Source organism: Apostichopus japonicus, chromosome 12, assembly GCF_037975245.1.
Source record: "Apostichopus japonicus isolate 1M-3 chromosome 12, ASM3797524v1, whole genome shotgun sequence".
In the NCBI taxonomy this organism is placed as follows: Eukaryota; Metazoa; Echinodermata; class Holothuroidea; order Aspidochirotida; family Stichopodidae; genus Apostichopus; species Apostichopus japonicus.
Genome location: NC_092572.1, coordinates 7,759,433 through 7,773,716, shown reverse-complemented (window position 1 = coordinate 7,773,716; position 14,284 = coordinate 7,759,433). Strand labels below are relative to the sequence as shown.

General features: G+C 37.4%; 1 protein-coding gene and 1 long non-coding RNA gene across 3 annotated transcripts in view; one reads left to right on the top strand and one right to left on the bottom strand.

Annotated features, from left to right (window-relative positions):
• LOC139976899 (uncharacterized) overlaps positions 1-14,284 on the bottom strand; it is a 134,645-nt gene that overhangs the window by 4,249 nt on the left and 116,112 nt on the right. The gene's annotated exons all lie outside the window — the stretch shown is intronic.
• Positions 10,901-13,143, top strand: LOC139977917 (uncharacterized). Of its 2 annotated transcripts, none has more exons than XR_011796742.1 (3): positions 10,901-10,993; positions 11,785-11,942; positions 13,031-13,143. It is a non-coding gene; the product is annotated as an uncharacterized lncRNA (long non-coding RNA). The 2 variants fall into 2 exon arrangements; XR_011796743.1 differs by having other exon boundaries at positions 10,901-11,019.

Sequence of the window (14,284 nt, the reverse complement as noted above, 5' to 3'; positions counted from 1 at the left end):
TACTATTGTTCATGCACAACACGTCCTTGTAGTACTTAGTTGTAAACATGATCTTAAATTTAAATAGTATATCTCCATGTTTTCTAGTTTAGACTGGTTGTTTCGAATCATGTTTCACAAAAACGTAGGTAGGTTTGCAAGTGGCGTGGCGTGGCGTGGCAAAGAGCAATGGTGCCCCATTACAGCAATAAAAGTATGGTATAAATACAACTCACACAAGGCCAACCATTTGTCTGGGCTTGGATGATCAAGTTTTGATTTCTGATACCTCTAGCCACAAGGATGTGGCTCCTTCATAGTCAAAAGGAACATGGGACCCGTTTGAGATGCAGCAAATGAGCGCTTATTTCTTTCCTGTGTTTGACATTACCGCATCCAAGCCCAACACCAACCCGCATCGAATCCCCTGCAACCCGCGCCCCAGGTATTGACACCAACCTAGCTACGCTAATGTTCGTATCATTTGGATGGAAGACCATGGTTATTGGAAAAAGCGCTAATTTGGAGAGTAAATGAAGTTTGCTTTAGGAGATTAACTATATTATTATGTTTGTAGTTAACATTCCATTATACAAATGAAAAGATCAGTTGATCTTTTTTCCAACACGTTTACCTTAGATCATTGACACCAATTGCGACGTTGATTACTCACAGTGTACTCCCAGTTCTCATCCAGTTAATGATTATAATTGTTCGTTGTACTCATACTACTATTGTTCATGCACAACACGTCCTTGTAGTACTTAGTTGTAAAAGACAAGAAAAAATATGTGTTTCTTTGTCGCATTTACATTTCTAGCTCTATTTGGTAGATTATGTGTATGTGTGTGTTGGGGAGGGGGGGGTGGGCATGGTAGGGGTATAGTGGAGACCGACAGTGCGAATTTGGAAGCTTCACAGATCCACTGTACTGGCTCTGTTGAAAGTCTTGGATATTTTTGATGGAAGTTATAAGGGAACTGTTGTGAAATCCTTAAATGAGCCTCTATTCTGAATATTTGTTATATAGACGTTTGTGGCATTCGATGATTAATGCGTGACTACATGATTTTGCTTTATGAACAAGTGCACACGAAAATATTAACTTCGTAGAAATTAAAGGTCATATTTGTTTATATTGTACGAAATGGTGCTAAAATATAGTAATACTAAATTTGCATATAAAGATAGAATCATTAAGATTCATAAAAAAATCCCTTTCATTGACAAAGAGGGTCACACTTTTAATGTATGAAGTGGGGACTTTTTCAAAGGACAGGATAGTGGAGGGGCCACAAACCCCAGGCTCTACTGCCACTGTTAACGTAATATATTCACACAACGTTGAACGTTTGGTTACCACTGTGCTGCATTTTTCACCTAATCTAAACCAAGTATTGATGAAATTAAGGTAATTTTTCGATTTCTCTCTCTGGAAACTTTGGAATCATCTTTTCTTAAACAAATGAGAAAGCGAACCAGGACATTTTCAATTGACTAAACTGTTAACGACTAAAAACTGTTTAAATCATGTTAAAAAACCATATTGTCTTGACGGTTTTGTTAAACGATACTGCAAGGATATGCTCAAAATGAATCGACAACCTCTTATGAGATATCATAATTTTCATAATTTTCTGAATCCCAATTGCAATACCTGCCATGCCAGTGACACCCAGCCATACAACTTTCCGTCTCATCTGCTGAGATATGTTTGATAGGAAATTTGTTTTGACCACGGAACGAATTTTTCCTACCCACTCAATAAAACATTTTCATTCCAAAATTGTAACTTCTAAACATGGGATTAGTAACCTATAGCGATTTATATTAACAGTAGAGAAAATAATTTAGATAAACATGCATTATCGGCGACAATCCTGAATTATCGACCGTTAAGCCTGGGTTATTCAGCATCATAGCTTTTGGGTTCATATGTCTAACCTATATGCTACAAAAATATAAGTTAACTTGTGTTATGGTTATGGTGTGATTTCGACTAAGAGTCGGAACATACGAGAAAACAACTGCGTATATATATATGTGTGGTAAAGTGGGGAGAAGAGCGGAGTCGTGGATAATGGGTGTATGTCTCCAAGTTCCAAGGAGTCGAAAGCACAAATGCCACATGTTTCACCTGGTCCCCATTCGTAATCTCCATGTATTCCTAGTATCCATCATGTTTTTCCAGCCTACATTCTAACCCCGGCATCTGAGACTATGCCTAACCCCCCCCCCCCCCTCATTCCCCTGCTTCCCTAGTTTGCTATTGGTTGGAAATGAGAGGAGTCTCCCGGCTGGCTCTCACATTGGTCATATAATCATACATGGTGTAAAATGGGATGTAGTATATAGTATGTAGACGCAATTGACACAATTGCTGTTGTAGAAGCACGCATACATTGTTAATCTCATTGTTATATTTTTAGGGTGTACTTTGAACAGGGTATCCATGTTAAATATTTACTTAATGCATATAGGATTTCTAATTTCATTTCAATATACTGGCGGTTTAACACGTATCATGTAAATCATCCGTGCATAAAATGTGATATATGCAGTTATCATTGTAATCACTGCCGTTAGTGTTAAGACGAGTAGGCCTATTGCGTCACTGCATGGAACTATTCTTATATAGGTATCATACCATGATGAAATTAATGTTCATCCGCTCGAAACAAAAGTGGCTAAAATAACCTAATGTAATGCTTGTTTTGGCATATTAACAGTTTACCTTTATTGCTTTTGTGAATTTATGTGATATAGCATAAATCAAAGTAGCATACAGCTAGTGTAAAAATAAGGAGGTCTGAAGGTGCTAGCCTATAGACTTAACCAATTTAGAAATTCTTTAGTAAATGTTGATATTAATCCGGGTGAGCAGATTGACAGTTTTGGGTTCAGTATGCTAAACTTGCTCCAGTTCTAGTTGAAAATATAAACGGGCATGATATGCAAAATTTGCAAGAGACATGACAAGACATCAGCTACCACGAGGTGGTATGATATGTCAGTTGAAAACTTCTATGCTTTGGCAGGCCCTGAAAGTGACGACTTTAGTGTGTCAAGTTAATGGAACGATTGATTGTTGCAGCGTTCTGAAGTAGTAAACTGTCACATTGTATTTAATGCAATGATCATGTATGATAGTTAACTAGACATAACTATGTGTTTGTAACTTTGACTCGAGGACGAAATATGACATCGAATGGGCAGATTCTTCTACATCGGTCACTGGCTTAGATTCGGCTGTGTCTTGCTTCCTTTCTGCGTGTAACGGTGGTTGTTCCGTCTACATATGGAAATAATCTAAGTGTATGTAATTTTAATGAGGGATAACATTGAGCATATGCGTTTACGTCCTTACTTCGAAACAAGACAACATTTCCGATCATGTTTAACAACCTGTCGTCGTAAGAGGCTTCGAGAGCCAGAGTCAACTTGACAATTGGCCCCCGGAAGTGTAACCTGACCCCAAAAAACATTTCAAAATGAACGACATATCTCTGGTTGACTTTGTTTCCTGTTTAATGTGCATTGCAAGTCACTTGATGTCATAGCACAGTTGCATTACATGCTGATTATCGTAATTTTTATCCTTACTAAAAGTCAAAGAAACAAGATGCATCTCTACATTTCGTCGATAGTATCACTGGTATACATATATATATTGTTCCTGGTACATTTATAATCTCACTATACTTGTCAAAAGCCTTCATAGTTCATGTCCGAATACTTTAACTAATTAGACCTATATGAAGTAGTAGTATGTATGTAGTATGTAGTATGCATGTAGTATGTAGTAGTATGACCTACAATTCTTACCTGTTCCAATGTTGACACCATATTTTTTATTTAGTTGCTATCATACTAAGTAAGTTAGCTACCTTTTCTGGTAGGCCAAGTAGAGAGCAGAATACCATACCTACGAAGTAAACGGTAATACTAATGACTAAAAGTAAAAAATTCCCTAACTATCTGTAACCCCAAGTTCAATAAATAATCTCATCATTTAGTTACGTGAAGCTTCCTTTTTAATTTTGCTCTTTACAATTTTCGGGGTAGCTGACTCTGCAGCCAATTCAGTTTTGATGTCAGGATATGGAGTTGTAGTGGGGGGGGGGGGGGGTATGGTGGTGAGGTGGAAGGACGGGCACTTTACTGCCCCTCATAAATATCGGTTTGAAATCATACCGCTATGACATGCCCCTTTCTGCCTAACTGGTTCATGTATTAATTCAAATTACAGATATGATATGAATAACTTGTCAGAAGATCGTACAAGACTACAAGGATTAATTTTTCCGCTAATGGCAAGGTAGAGTTATGCAAAAGGAGGCAAAGAAATGTTTCTTCCAGCGTTTTTAAATCTACAAAATGTTCAAAGTAAAAATTGAATATATCCTATACAGCTCTAGGTCAACAAAGAGGTTGTGGGGTGATACTGCCCACTATGGTTTGTTTGTCGACCTCAGATTCGCTAACTCTTGAAAATAGGATTTCAGTAAAGATAAAAACATCAAGTTAGACATTTATCTTGTTAATTTATTCCCATTGCTCTCTCCCATGAGAATATAAAGAAAGCCTTTATGCTTTAACGCATGTGATCTTCAGTATGAGAATATATACCTTTAATGTTATCAGTTGCCATTGACCTTTGTCCCAATACGAGTGCGCTTAAATATCAAGAAGATACTGGTTATCGCCTAAACTACTATAAGAAGTTTTGTTATTACCGTAGAGCCCATCATAATTTCCACATGAATCGTGAACTATGTTATCTTGTATGTTTCCCCAACACCAGTTAATATTAAACAAGCAATGATTTCAGAAACAAAAAAACTAACAGAGGAAATATAAAATATATAAGAAAGAGATACAATACTTGGGGATCGATTACATAGCAAAATAACACAATCACCGCATTCATTACTATACTCGAGAAAGTGATATTTAGAGTATCGTTATAACTAGAGGAAACACTCCCATAATAGCTCGGTACATCCCCATGCATCGCTACCTTGATAATATTCATGCATGGAAATTTTCTCGGGAGCCATCCATGCAATTGGTTGACGTTTCTGTTGAAGTGAAAAACTGCAAACTTACATGTTAGGCAATTCACAAAGAAACCTAAAAGGTAGTCACATGAGCATTGTTTGGAATACCAAAATGGGTTACCGTAATTAGGAAGCAAAGTTATTTCTTGAATAATATATCACAACGTAACCGTTGCACTGAAAGTCGCAATTCTCTGACTTCACATACCTTTCCATCAGATCAAGCTTTTATATAAAATTAAAGCTACTAATATTCATTGAGCTCGGTCCCACGAATAAATTTAGAATATTTGTTCATATATCCCTCATAAATGTTACGAATTAGGTTTCCTTTTTCATGAGTTTTTCAATCTTTGTCATAGCTGCGGTCAAAAGACATAGATCATAGCGCTAACACTGTCCAAATAACAGAGAAGAAATTGTTCAGGTACAACGCTGGTAGACAGACCATAGGCAGGACGAAAGCAAAAAATAAGTATATTTAGTTAGACAACTTAATAGCAAACGCATGATCTTAATTATGACCTAATTATGTCTTATTGTACGTACGTCATATGGAAATATATAGAAATATATAGAAATAATAACATATTGGAATATATAGAAATTAGTAAAGGTATTTTGATACAAAGTAATTACTGTGAGGTTCTTATAGTGGTGCTTATAGTGGTGCTCCAATATATGTAATTTAAAACTTCCTTGTACCAAAGCACGGGACAATTTCTGTTAATCCACGTCAATTTTTGTGTGTATATGTTAGTTTGAAATAACGTTTACCCTTGTATTAGTATACATCACAAGTTTAGGATATGAGGTCCAGTAGCAGTGTTTTCATATACGTACTGCTGTGGGCTTTTTATCGTAGTCAAAAAGATGTGTACTCAACAGTAATACAATGACAAGAAAAGTGAAACTTTAAGAAACGCAGACACTCAAATGTTCCATTATACGTTAGTGGAGGGGATGTGTACTCGTTTAAGTATTCGTTTAAGCACCTGAAAAACTTGTTATCCAAGTATAATTTCCAGTTGTTGTTCCTTTCAACCCGAAGGAAAAACGCAATCCTTAACTTATATTTCATACAAAATATATCAATATATATATATATTCATATTTCCTTGTATGAAGTATTGATTGTCTTAAAGATCCCAAATACGACTGCACGTAACAGATTAAATAATGTACTGCAAAATATAAATTAACCAGTCAAACAACATTAGAACAAATACTTCATCGTGTAAGTTGGTGCTCGGAAAGGGTGTGGGGGAGGGTCAGGCGTCGGTTTGACTTTCTCCCCTTTCGTATCATGTATTTTCTTATGAAGAATGTAGTTTGCCCCTTTATCCGAGTTTCGCGAGGGTCTCCAAAATAAGTTATTCAGACCTTATCCCATTATGGAGTACATACTTGACATAATCATTCAATGGTATTTACATTAAAACCTTTTTTATCCCCTCCCCCTCCCTTTCAGCTCCTTCTCCCCCTCTTTAACGTAGCAAGTGACTGAATAATTCCCTGGGCAAAGAAAAATGAATCGGGGAAACACGTTCGTTGAAGAAGATGCAAAGTAACATTAAATGACCGGAATGTGCCCGAAGAGCGTTGAAAGGTAATGCCAGCTTCTGGGAGGATCTTGCATCGTTCATTGTAGCTGATCCTTTAGAAAATGAAATCAATAGAACATGTATTTGATAGCTGGTTGTTAGTTTACGAGCAAGTTATGCTCTGGAATATTATCTTTTCATTAGAGTCACAGTTATACATGTAATTAGGCGATGATGGTTTTATTGTGCTGACCATTGGAAACGAAAAACTTTTTTTTGTTTTTTGATACAGCTCAACTTTAGATGAGTCGATTAAAGGGAATGTTATCTTACCTGACAATGTTTTTGCACAACAATTTAAATCTTTGTTTTCCCCGTTGCGTATGTAACACAATGGTATTGGTTTTAAAGCAAATTGCAAAAGTGGTTTGGTATCCGTATTCACTGAAAGAGAGGTATATATATATATATATATATATAAATTGTTTTTATAAACATGACAATTGATGGAGCTCAAAATAGGCCCTTATTTGTATCACATGATCTTTCTTTGCAGATTACTCATTAATAGGTAGGTAATAAAAGACGTTAAATCATTTATTAAGTGGCTCTTTGTCAAGAGTTTTGGAATTAGGTTAATGAATGATTCATATAGTAACAATAGTACCTGTTCCCTTTTCTGTAGGTGAATCTTGTTTAGATGTTCGTCATTATGGCTTACGTCATCAGACACACGAAGGTCGGTCATACTCTGAACGTTGTCAACTTTGTCGGCGGTGGTTTGTCTTAATTAAGGCCTTTCTAGCAGGTGTATACATGGACTCATGGACTGTGATATTGTTTTCAATATGCATTAGAACACAATGGTGCATATAGCATGAACTAATTCCTAGTCAAATTTTCCATGGAAAACGTTAGGATTTTCCTCAATGAAATATTTACTTACTCTATATTTAGAGTATTTGTTCCGTGTCCTGTTAGGAAGAAGCGATGTTTAGTCTCGTTAACTCGTTAAGGTATAGGGTTAGAACTGGTGAATATCATCATGTTACGATATAATCTTTTAGTGAGTTTAGAACTAAATATTATTAATGGGAACTTACTTTCCATTTTGCAATAACCCACAAACGTGCGGCCTATTACATTAGTTCATTTGAAACAGCCATTACAACTTTGAAACAGAGAATTCGGACAGGAACCTATTCCTTGTTCTTATTTCCCGACGACTACTTGTATATCAAATAGATGTTCAACGTTTATGTGAATGAGAAGAGTCATTTTTTTGTAATTGTCTAAATACTATATATATTGTTATCTTCTAGATACACAGTGATCTTCATATATTTCAAGAACATGATGGATTTGATGCAACAGAAAATTCTTCCCGTTGCGGTCTTACTAATGTCATTCATGAATGTTGGAGGTAAGACATTAAAAATTACATTTGTAATATTTACCATTTATCTCAAAGTGAGGACGGCAGCTAAATGATCTATAATCAGTGGCGTGCACAGGATTTCTAAGAGGGGCCCAATTTTTTTCCCGAACTTTAAGTAGAACAAAATGAAGGGCAACAGGCTACTAAATATATAAAATTAATCACCTGTCTGAACAACCCCTCCTGCAAAGTAGTCAGAATGATATATGTGATTTTCACATTGATATATGCCAAAATATGAAAACAAACGTCTTCCAAATTAACCGCTAAACGCAAAAAGTCCATTTTTTAAACGATTAACGTTTGTTTAATTAATCTTCACTGTCTCTTGCATTCTATAAGATACTATCTAATCAACATATATCAACTACTTCATCAACTACTTCTATATATCAACTATCAGCTTAATCCGTTTATATGTAAATACACTCTAAAAACTGTTGGGCAAAACTGGTTGCGCGAAGCATTGCCCAATATGAGTAAATATTAACCAACAACTGAGTAAAAGAAATTACACAACTGATATGGGTAAACTTTGTTGTGCAAAAATTAAGATGTAGTTTATTGTTACTTTCTGTTGGGCAAACAAGCTTGATTTGCCCAATGTTGTGCAAAAACCAGCATTTTTGCGCCATTACTATACTGGTACTCTGCGCGATGTGCATGCATCATGAGTAGATCGTATATGGTGAACGTGTTAAAACTTACACAATGGCTGACGAATTTGTTAGTGCAGTACTCAAGAGGTGGGAAATGCCAGAGTTATGTGCTACATTTGAAGGTGAGCGTAAACAGGCGCGTATCCAGGATTTTCAAACCCGGGGGGCGCGAATTACTATCTAAGCGGAGCGCCACCATCAGTTGGCGCGCAGCGTACAAGACAATTTCTTGTTTTGAAACCCCCCAGATCACCGGAAACGGCACTTTTCGGGCTTGAAATGACCAACCAGATGTACACTTTTTGCCTGAGAACCAAGTATTTCCTAATAGTTTTTTTTTCCATCCATAACCTTTTTGAAGATTGTCAACCCGGCACACATCATGTTCGACCTGATCGCATCTCCTGTGGGTCTTTGCTTTTGTAGGTGATTCTACGTCCCGGCCCACAATACCCGTCAGCCCCACTTTTCAAGGTTTTAAGCCCCATATTTGTTCAGAATTTGAAAATTCACATTTCTCGTGAATAAATTCACTTCAAAACATACCCATAATGTTGTACAAAATTTCATCTATGGACAACCAATATAGAAAAAACTTCCTTCAACCCCTAACAGACCGGTCAAAATTGCACGAGTAGAGGGAAGTGTGATGTAGAATGTTGGTCAGAAATTTTTCGAAAATTCAGACAAAGTTAATTTATTGGTGTACAAATATTAAAACCTGTTATAACGGCTATTATAAAACTTGGTTGAAGGAAATGAAAAAATAGCAGATATTTCCAAAACCGAACACTACACACATAGGCGTAGGAGGCGCGGCCGCAGTGGCGGAGCTAGGGGTATTGGTCAGGAGTGGCGAGAATGATCTGAAGGGGCGCTTTCGACACTATCTAAGCGGAGCGCCACCACTGGTTGGCGCGTAGCGTACAGAAAATTTTTGAGTAAAGATACTCCCTAGATCGCCGGAAATGACCCTTTCCGGGCCTGGCTAATTTGCAGATAAACAAAGAATAACGTGTCATCGCCAAATTACACCAACAAAATGTGACAAATGTCAATAAGTAGAAGAGAGCGCAATAAAAAAGTCAATAATCTAGAATAAGTAAAAAGTGGTTAAGAGCTGAAAAAGGCGCCAGCAGTCCATTTGAGTCCGTCAGGGGGCATCCGCCCCCTGACCATATGGACGCGCCGCCACTGCGCGGCGGGGGTGCAGGCCCTAATTCGCCATTACTAATGTAAAAGAGAGTTTTGACATAATTGGACCTCCATGCTTTTTATACATCTACATGAGACATGTCGTTGTTTACATTAGCATCCCGCGGTATACTGCGCAATTTTAACGGACCGTATGGCATGCGATGTAATAACCGATGCTTGCTTATATGATATTGACACGAACGTTGAAAATCTTTTTTCAGGCAAGTCGGACAGTTTTGAGGCTTTTCATCCTGGAACGCAATTTTCATGCTCACTGATATGATGTGATATCTGCTGTTTGCGTTACAAATTCGAACAGGCGCGTAGCGAGGAATTTGCCAAGGGAAGGGCGAAGCCTGTAGGCAAATTATCTAAGCGTATCGCCACCATAGGTTGGCGCGAAGCGTACAAGCAAATTTTGGCCGAAAATGTCTCCCAGATCGCTGGAAATGACACTTCCCAGGCCTTGTAAGTTGCCTCTAAGCACTTTCTATTTTGAAATTATTTAGCGATATCATTTAAAAAAATGCTGAATGGGGGGGGGGTGGGCGGTCGCCCCCATCACAAAATGCGTCATGTTCCCCGACGACACGGTCGAGTTCGAGACAAGCCACAGTTGGTTTCATAGCACAATTCTACACACGCGTTATGATAGACCATATATAGTATATATATAGATCATTAGTGAGAGAGGAAAATGGAAACGTCAAAAAATGGAGTTGTCGGTGTAAGGGGTAGGGTGAGTCACACTTTTACGAAATCATTGATCCGTCACTGGCTACCCTTCAGCGCTGTAATGAGGTCACTGTTCTTCTTTCTCTTCCCGGTGTCTTCGCGTTTTGCTTTTACTCCCTCTTTTTCTCCTTTTTCTCTCTCTCTTCTTTTTCTTTTCCCTTCCTTCCTCTCCTCCTCCTCTTTTTTCCCCTCTTTTTTTCCTTTTTCTTCTCTTTTTTTCTCTTCTCTTTTTCTTACCCGGGGGGCGCGCGCCCCCAACGCTCCCCCCTTGGATACGCACCTGGTAAAGAAAAACAATCCTCTGCTTGGTGTGTGCATCGAACACTGCGATCTCTACATATCAGTGGTATCGAATGATCGTTCGTTCTCTCGGTGCTACATGTAGGCTATACCAGGCATACGTAAAGGCTACTAATACTAATTGTATTTCCAGCATAGTTGTATTACGTTAGGCTAGCTTGAAGTGAAGCGATTGACAGGCGCCACAGGCGCGCCCGCAAGTGTGTAACTAGGCCTAAGTTACTCACATTGTATTAACGTTGCGAACGCCGGTGTAATGCAGATCCTTGCCAACTTACGGTACGCTATGCGTATGCACCAGGTCTCTCTAGCCTATATCTTGGCTAGACAAGGTTTCATTGTAGCACATTTTCGTTGTAAATCATAAATTGTACTCCTTTTTTTCTTTTAAGTTTTATACGGCAAATGACCACATGAATATTAGCTTAACGTTAGACCTAGCCTGTCATAACTTAGGCCTAATGTTAGACTTACACGTACGTTGTTAATGCTAGTAGTAGTACGTACATACACTTAGTATAATAATGGACCCTTCGAAGTTCGAACACTTTAGCACTAAAATGCTCCAGAATTGTATCTGTTCACACTTCTTTTAAAATGATACTATCGATGGCAGAAGAAACATTCTCGTTAGAAAAAATGTCGCTTCATAGGTTTCGTCAAATTGATCCTATTGTATTTGTGCCATGGTGAAATTATGCATTCGTTAGGTGTGTCCGAACTTCGAGGGTTTTTCAAACTTCAAAGTAGCTTAAGTTAGGCCTGGCATTTAATGAGTTCTAGGCTAAAATAATATTAGTATAGCATAGAACATCAGCGCTAGTAATGTTATAGGCCTATAGTGCTGTTTGCATATTTTTTCTTTCCTACAGGTAGAACAGGACTTCGAATTATTACAAAAACCAACTGCCAACAAATTATACAACAGAGTGGGATATTTGACAATGGACATTTTGTGCTATACAGGCGATCATCCCAAACTGGCCGAACTTTTTGCATTTAGAGAAGACGTTGGATGCACTGACTGATGGTAAGCCAAATTTATTGTATAGTCATTGCCTGTGAATTCATAGCTAGCTTCATTCAGAGCTTATGCCATGACAATATAGTTTCTCTTTCCAGTATGTCTGTAAAGATGGGTCAATATTTGGATTAACCTTCAAATTATGTTTTTGGTGGTTTGTTACTTTTTAAAAATCTATCAAAATCAACTGATCTGAAAGGACCAAATCAGCTGGTTAATGTCAAATGGTTGCTTCTGAACCTTTCTGCAAACTTTCTCCAAACATTGCACTCAATGTGAATAATTGGCTACTATTTTATTTGTAGTCGCGTTCGGGTTTGTGTGTGGTTGAAGTGAGACCCAGCCCTGTATAATATTAACTCAACGACAGTCACTTGGACATGTATCAGTGTTGTTTGTAGGTTCCACATAGGTTTTGAATAATTCCTGTTGATTTCTCAACAAGTGAAATGTTTTTTTGTCAGCTGGAGTAATGACTGAAAACCTCATTATTAGCCTTGTTTACTCATTAATGCTAAATTGAATATAATATTTGGATTGAATTCTACTGTCGATAAGCGCAAACTTGAAAATGGCCAATGAGATAGATTCCTTATGTGTATACTTTTCCAATGCTGAGGAAAAGAAATTAGCTTGTTGTGTTGTGTACTCTTCTCAAGATGTTTTATGAGCAGGAAGATTAAACATGTTAAAACGTATAGAAGTTGATTTTTCCAAAAATCTTTGGACAATTGTATTCAGATTTTAGTACGACTGTGTCAATGAAAGGTTAGCACATACTATGGGCTTTTGCATTTTTTTCTTCAAAATCTTATAAAATTTGGCTTGAAATTAGTGTGTAGGGTAGGTAATTAAGTATTCTAATACAAATGTGTAGGTCCCCTATGAGTACACATGCCACATTAACTTTCATGTTGCTGTTATTAATGTGTATGAGCATACAGTTGTGGAGCACATTTAGGGCGGTGTAGATCCCTTGAATTTTATCCTCAGTCCTTGAAGTTTTATATGGTCAGACTATAGTGTGCCTTATTAATGTTTTTGTCATTTATACCTGTAAGCATTCTCATTTCTTGCCTTAATCTCTTTTACAGATGAAAAGAAGAACTTAGCTTTCTTTCTGTTGCCATTGTTTTTTCGAGGACGGGCAAAGAAAAGCGGATCTATTATGGTGACTAGTTGCCTTCAAGCATTCATAGACGATCAGCCAGTAAGCAAAATCATTAATTATATATTTTTTTTGGTATTCTTTTGGTGGTACACCTTAACAAGGGCCAAACACTTAAAACCTTGTAAATATGCTAACTTAAAGAGTGAAAGTTAGATGAATCTCATATGTGATGCACATAGGTTTGCCAACATGAGTATATGAATCTCATTGATTATAGTAGAGGTCAGAGGTCATTAGAAGCCACCAGGGCAAATTTTTTTTTAATTACACTAGTGATGAAATGGGGGAAGGTTCAATAAATTTCATCGTCGGTATGTAAACCCTGGTCATAATAATGAAGTGATCCGGTACTTGATAGTGCAAGGGAAAGGTCATTTGACATTAATGGGGTGGGCGTTACACTTTGAAAACCTTGTCAAGATAACTATGTTGACTTTCCTGACCTGTTTTTTTCTTTTAATTATACTGGTCCACAGTATCATAGCATTGTGCAGAAGTCTTAAAACTCTGTCGATCCACCTGTTTTTGTTACATTTTATTTGCAACTCGAGGAGTTTATTTTCTTTAATTTGCAGTTGGTGACAAGTGTTAGAGGACTTCTGCAAGACAATATCGAAGGATGAGCGACCACAGCCATTCATTCTGTGCTTAGAAGAGAGCAAAGGTTCCCCTCAGCATTTTTTTTGTGATAATTGAGAGACATCCAATAATGCAGTCCTCACTCCTAACGGCAGTAGACTATTTGTTTTAAAGTCATTATGTGTTGGACATTAACTTCCAAACTCAATGTAAGGGGGTTTGGGAGTTTTTCCATGCTGAGGTATATGAACTTGGTTTTATCAAAAGTCGTTCAGTGAGTGCCTTTGGGGCTTTCGTAGCAAACAGAAGTGTTAAAGGGTCAAAGTGTCTTGCAACAAACTTTTCAAATGGTTTCTCGGTATTAACCTGACATGTTTACATTTTTGGGGTTGCTTTAGTTTCATATATATTTACATATTAAAGGGAAATAGTAACTGTTTGCCTTGGAAAACTGTACCTACAAAAAATCTGTATTTTTTTTGGGGGGGGGGGGGGTGGGGGTAGATTTGTTATTGTATACAGTTGTGAAAGGTTGAGGCAGGGTTGGTATATCAAACAAACATTTAATTTTGTGTGTTTATCAGATCAGGTGCCAGCA